Source organism: Triticum aestivum, chromosome 4B, assembly GCF_018294505.1.
Source record: "Triticum aestivum cultivar Chinese Spring chromosome 4B, IWGSC CS RefSeq v2.1, whole genome shotgun sequence".
NCBI classification, from domain to species: domain Eukaryota; kingdom Viridiplantae; phylum Streptophyta; class Magnoliopsida; order Poales; family Poaceae; genus Triticum; species Triticum aestivum.
The window spans coordinates 422,573,681-422,580,500 of record NC_057804.1 but is presented as its reverse complement, the minus strand read 5'-3'; positions in this window follow the sequence as shown (position 1 = coordinate 422,580,500).

Genomic DNA, 6,820 nt, shown 5'->3' with positions numbered 1-6,820 from the left:
AGCGGAATACGGGCGGCAACCTCTGCCTGCTTCCCCTAGGAGCGGTGATATAGAACCACTCCTGTTGCCACAAGCTGAGCTCCTCCTAAAAAGAGCCCTCGGGCCATGGAGCATCAGCCCTCTTACTTATAACCGCCCCTCCGCACTCTGCCTGACGCCCCTCAATCACCTTCGGCTCCACATTGATGGTTTTGAGCCACAAGCCGAAGTGAGGGGTAGTGCGGAGGAAGGCTTCGCAGACGACAATGAATGATGAGATGTGGAGGATAGACTCCGGAGCCAAGTCATGGAATTCCAAGCCATAGTAAAACATGAGCCCCCTCACGAAGGGATCCGTCGGGAAGCCTAAACCCCGATGGAGGTGAGACACGAACACGACGCTCTCGCCAAGCTCGGGAGTAGGAATAACTTGCCCTCGGGCAGGCAGCCTATGCGAAATCTCGTAGGTTAAGTACCTGGCGTCTCTTAGCTTTAGCACGTCCTCTTCCGTGACGGAGGAGGGCATCCACCGGCCTCGTAGGTCGGGGCCGGACATTGTCGAAGATCGAAGGTACCCGAATATGGAGCCCTGGGTGTTGGAACTCGGGGCGAGGGGCGGATTCGATAGAGGATTGAAGGAAAAGAACGGGCCTTGGTCTCATTATAAAGAGGGAGAATACCAAGAGTCGTCCCCGTGACCGTTTGGAACCCGCCTTCGATGGAGGGGGCGTGGCAATGGGCGCGGTTGGGTTACCCATGTTCGTATTGATAGGAATACCGGAATAAGGGGAACACGATCTCTGCTTCGACAAGATGTGCCAAGGAAACCGCCTCGCTAAACGCGCTGAGGTGGAACAATAAAAACAATTTGAGTAAAGGCTTGGTAGTGGTGTGACGTCATGCCACAAAATACGTCAGCAGATTGAACTTGTGTAATATTATTCTCTCTACGGTGGTATGTGGAATTTATTTTGCAGAGCCGGACACTATCCTGGTGTTCACAATCTTCTATAAATTATTCGTAGGAAGAACCTGCCTTGAAATGCCGAAGACAACATGCGTGCCGGACTCGTCATCATTGAAGCCTGGTTCAGGGGCTACTGAGGGAGTTCCAGACTAGGGGGTGTCCGGATAGCCGAACTATCATCATCGGCCGGACTCCAAGACTATGAAGATACAAAATTGAAGACTTCGTCCCGTGTCCGGATGGGACTTTCCTTGGCATGGAAGGCAAGCTTGGCGATACGGATATGTAGATCTCCTACCATTGTAACCGACTCTGTGTAACCCTAGCCCTCTCCGGTGTCTATATAAACCGGATGGCTTTAGTCCATAGGACGAAGAACAATCATACCATAGGCTAGCTTCTAGGGTTTAGCCTCCTTGATCTCGTGGTAGATCCACTCTTGTAACACACATCATCAATATTAATCAAGCAGGACGTAGGGTTTTACCTCCATCAAGAGGGCCCGAAACTGGGTAAAACATCGTGTCCCTTGTCTCCTGTTACCATCCGCCTAGACGCACAGTTCAGGACCCCTACCCGAGATCCGCCGGTTTTGACACCGACACTCCCCACAGCTCGATGGTGGGGAGGATGCCGAGGTAGCCCTCGCACGCCGTGACGAAGGCGGACAGCAGCGTCATGGTGTTGGGCATCAAGTGGTGCGGCTAGATGTGGTTGAACTCCATGAATGAGTGGAGGAACTAGCTCACCGAAAGGCCGAAGCCACGGAGGAAATGCGAGCGGAAGACGACCCGCTCGCCCCCCTGCGACGCCGGCAAGATCTCCTCCCGCGGCGGCACCCGCACCTTGACGAAGGCTGCGTTGGGCATCCGGCGCGTGGCCCGGAGGAAGGTGAGGTGATCCTTGATCACCACCAAGCCGTCCCAGTCTCCTCCCTTCTCGCGCGCCATGGCGTCCGAGCGAGGCTGTGTGGGAAGAAGAGGCTCGACGACGGCGAGTTGCAGCAGCGCTACGACGACACGGAGTAGCAGAAGCAGAGAGAGGAAGAAGAAAGAGTGGGGAGGAGGGAGCGCGTGCTCCGTTGCTCCCCTGCCTCCCCCTGCTTATAGCCCTCGGGCTGTGAAGCCGAGGGGGCGGGATGTGGGATTGTGGGATTAAGTGCGCCCACGACCCCATGACCCCCTGATTACTACGTAGAGTTACTGCGCAATAACTCCCACGAGAATCGCAACCACCCGCCTCGGCCACAGTGGATCCGCTCGTGTGCCGAGGCCCGATGGTGGCGGCCCTGGCCCACTGTCACGTCCCATCAAGAGCATGGGGTGGCAAGCTGGCCAGGCTGACATGTGCCATGTGGTGTGCTCGTGGTGGGTGGCAGGCCTAGGGAAGCTTAGTAGGCACACCATCTGTTTCCCGCCTTGGCGTTCGAAATCAGTGGGCGAGCCCGCCTCGTCAAATCCGGCTCCGGCAGCCAGCACGTCACAAGGTGGACCAAGCATTCGATCGGAGCACGGCGAGGAAGCAAACTGCTGAGGCTTCACCACTTCTCAGCCACGACGCCTCACCAGCTTCGGGGACTACTATCGGAGTAATGGGCCAGGGGTAGCCTAACCCGAGTCCCTAAGACTTTCAAGACTTTGGGCCAGCTTCGCCCCATGAGACTTTGGAATGAAGTGCCGCCTTCTAGTGGCCGGCTGGCTCAACAGCCGGCTGCCAAAAGACGGCCGAGCACCAGCAGACGGCACCAAGACGGGCCGACTCCTAGCAGACGGCCTCCGTAGAGGCCGGCTTCTAGCAGGCATCCCCCCGGTGCCCTCAGAGTCTGCGCCCTTCATCAAGAGGACAAGACAAGGTGAGGCTACAGTATAGCCCCTCACCCCCGAATCCAGGACTTGGCCTGGCCACAATGCCCCATACAGGCGGAGATCTCTGCACGGCGCGACACTGTTGCCACTCCCCCCTTGGCATCACTCCTGATAGGCGGAGCCTTGTTCCCAAGACGACCTATCGGTACGGCCTGCATGCGGCGGGCCCTACTAGGCAGTGAGAGCCCGGAAGACGGCGGGAGCTAGACCAGCCGGACCTAAGGGAGGCTGGCTTCCAGCAGGCAGCCCGTTCCTCCCTCGGGGCCCGTGCACCAGTAACCAAACAAGACGTGGTGTGGCTACAGTGATCTCCCACCAGGCGGCGGGACTGTACCTATACTCCCCTGACCAAGCCTGCTTCATTAGCATCACGGCTATAGTGATCAGCCACCAACCACACCCGCCCACGGCGAAAGCGGCCTGTCGGCTCCATACTGGACCAGTCGGAGGGGCCCACCAGGTGGCGGGCCCCAGCTGCCGGCGGAGAAGCCGGCGACCAGAGACACTGACAGTCGGGTCCTACACTCGGCCAAGTTACCATTGTACCCCGGGGGGGTAAGCCTATATAAACCCCCCATGGCACCCAAGCAAAGGGTTCCCAACCTGTTAGAACTAGCCTCACACCTAGAGGAAGAAGAGAGCTAACCCTGCCTCCTTCTACCTCTAGCATACAGCTCGAGGAGCACCATTGTACTCAATAGTGCCTTAGTATCATGCGGAGACCCGGCAGAGCAGGACTAGGGGTGTTATCTCCTAGGAGAGCCCCGAACCTGGGTAAAGTGCATCGGCATTCATGTCTACGCCTCATCCCGCTTCCAGGCACCGGTGACATTCTACTCGCTCCCACCATGATAGGCCATCCTTTGGCATATGTCGCACCCAACCCCCAACATTCATCCAACGAACATTCACAAGGCCGCACTTGAGCCTCCCTCGGTGGTTTGAAATCGGGCTCACAAATTGCGAACCTAGGGGCTTTCTTGCTCGAGGAACCACCTTGGTATATTCTCCTAAACATCTTTCTTCCTCTAAAAAATTTCTAAAATTCTTGGTGACTCAAAATAAAAGTGAACCAAACTCAACAAAATTGATAGCAACTACTCCCACATGTGCCTAGAGGCTATATCATGCATCAAAAGTACTTGGGACCATATAAATTTGACATGCAAGCTCAAGAACAAGGTCACCATAGCAGCAAAAATTTGCAATATATAAAGCACTAGAACAACAACTAATTGGACCATTAGAGGAGTCACATACCGAAGAACAATCCCCCAAAACAGTTTTGCAAATGGAGCTTTGCACAAGGAGATCGAAAATGGCATCAAGATGAGCAAGAACATGGGTTTGAGCAACGGGATAATTTTTTTCTGGAGGGAGACGAAGTTGATGGGTACTGGAATAAGTGAGGGGGACCCAAGTGGGACCACAAGCCACCAAGGTGCGTCAAGGGGGGTGGGTGCCCCCCCAGGCCTTGTGGCCCACTGGTGCAGCCCCCTGGTGTGTTCTCAGTGCCAAAAATGCGATTAATCCTTCTCTCTGATTTGTTCTCTCAGGATGTGAATATATAGAGTTGGAGTTAGGGTCGGAGGAGGTCCAGGGGACCCAGCGCGCCCTCCACTCTTGTGGTCTCCTAGTGGGTCCCCTCTGGTTGATTCTTTTGCTAGTATTTCTTATATATTCCAAAAATATTCTCCATAAACTTTCAGGTTAATCCGAGAAATTTTATTTCTACACAAAAATAACACCATGGCAATTGTGCTGAAAACAATGTCAGTCCGGGTTAGTTCCATTCGAATCATGCAAATTAGAGTCCAAAACAAGGGCAAAAGAGTTTGGAAAAGTAGATACTGCTACTTCTTGAGCTTGCATTGGTTTTTTCCTTGAAGAGGAAAGGGTGATGCGGCAAAGTAGAGATAAGTATTTCCCCGAGTTAGAGAACCAAGATATCAATCCAGTAGGAGACAACGCACAAGCCACCAATACCTGCACAAACAATCAAACAACTTGCACCAACGCGATAAAGGGGTTGTCAATCCCTTCATGGTCACTTGCAAAAGTGAGATCTGATAGAGATAGATAAACAAAAGGTAAAATATTTTTGGGTTTTTTGGATTATAGATCTGAAAGTAAAAGATTGCAAAATAGTAGATCGAAAACTAATATGAAGGAAAATACTAGATTGGAAACTAATATGATGGAAATAGACCCGGGGCCCATAGGTTTCACTAGAGGCTTCTCTCAAGAAAGCAAATAATACGATGGGTGAAAAATTACTGTCGAGCAATTGATAGAAAAGTGCAAAGTTATGACGATATCCAAGGCAATGATTATGAAATATAGGCCACGTCCATGTCAAATAGACAGACTCCTGCCTGCATCTACTACTGTTACTCCACACATCGACCGACTCCTGCCTGCATCTAGAGTATTAAGTTCATGAAGAACAGAGTAACACTTTAAGTAAGATGACATGATGTAGAGGAATAAACTCAAGCAATATGATGTAAATCCCATATTTTTATCCTCGATGGCAACAATACAATACGTGCCTTGCTTCCCCTACTGTCACTGGGAAAGGACACCGCAAGATTGAATCCAAAGCTAAGCACTTCTCCCATTGCAAGAAAAACCAATCTAGTTGGCCAAAATAAACTGATAGTTCGAAGATTCAAATAATATTCATAGATAAACAGATCATAAATCCACAATTCATCGGATCTCCACAAACACACCGCAAAAGAATATTACATCGGATAGATCTCTAAGAACATCAAGGAGAACATGGTATTGAGAATCAAAGAGAGAGAAGAAGCCATCTAGCTACTAGCTATGGACCCGTAGGTTTGTGGTAAACTACTCACGCTTCATCGGAAGGGCAATAGAGTTGGTCTAGAATCCCTTCGTGACAGAATCCCCCTCCGGCGGGATGCTGGAAAAGGCCCCTGGATGGGATCTCACGGGAACAGAAAGGTTGCGACGATGGAAAAGTGTTTTCGTGGATGCCTCTGGTGGTTTGGGAATATATGTAAATATATAGGAGGAAGATCTAGGTCAGGCAGTCACAGAGGGGCCCACAAGGTAGGGGCGCGCCCTACCCCCTGGCCGCGCCCTCCACCCTTATGGACGCCTCGTGGCTCTTCTGGCTTGCACTACAAATCTCCTGGGTGTCTTCTGGTCTAAGAAAAATAATCACAAAGGTTTTATTCCATTTGGACTCCATTTGATATTCCTTTTGTGCGAGGCTCAAAAACAAGGAAAAACAGAAACTGGCACTGGGCTCTAGGTTAATAGGTTAGTCCCAAAAATAATATAAAATAGCATATTAAGGCATATAAAACTTCCAAAACAGATAATACAATAGCGTGGAACAATAAAAAATTGTAGATACGTTGGAGACGTATCAAGCATCCCCAAGCTTAATTCCTGCTCGAACTCGAGTAGGTAAATGATAAAAACAGAATTTTTGACATGGAATGCTACCTAACATATTTATCCATGTAATTTTCTTCACTTTGGCATGAATGTTAAGATCCATAAGATTCGAAACAAAAGTTTAATATTGACATAAAAACCATAATACTTCAAGCATACTAATAAAACAATCATGTCTTCTTAAAATAACATGGCCAAAGAAAGCTATCCCTACAAAATCATATAGTCTGACTATGCTCCATCTTCATCACACAAAGTATTCAAATCATGCACAACCCCGATGACAAGACAAGCAATTGTTTCATACTTTTGATGTTCTCAAACCTTTTCAACTTCCACGCAATACATGAGCGTGAGCCGTGTACATAGCACTATAGATGGAATAGAATATGGTGGTTGTGGAGAAGACAAAAATAAGGAGATAGTCTCACATCGACTAGGAACGGGCTACGGAGATGCCCATCAATAGATATCAATGTGAGTGAGTAGGGATTGCCATGCAACGGATGCACTAGAGCTATAAGTTTATGAAAGCTCAAAAAGAAACTAAGTGGGTGTGCATCCAAGTCGCTTG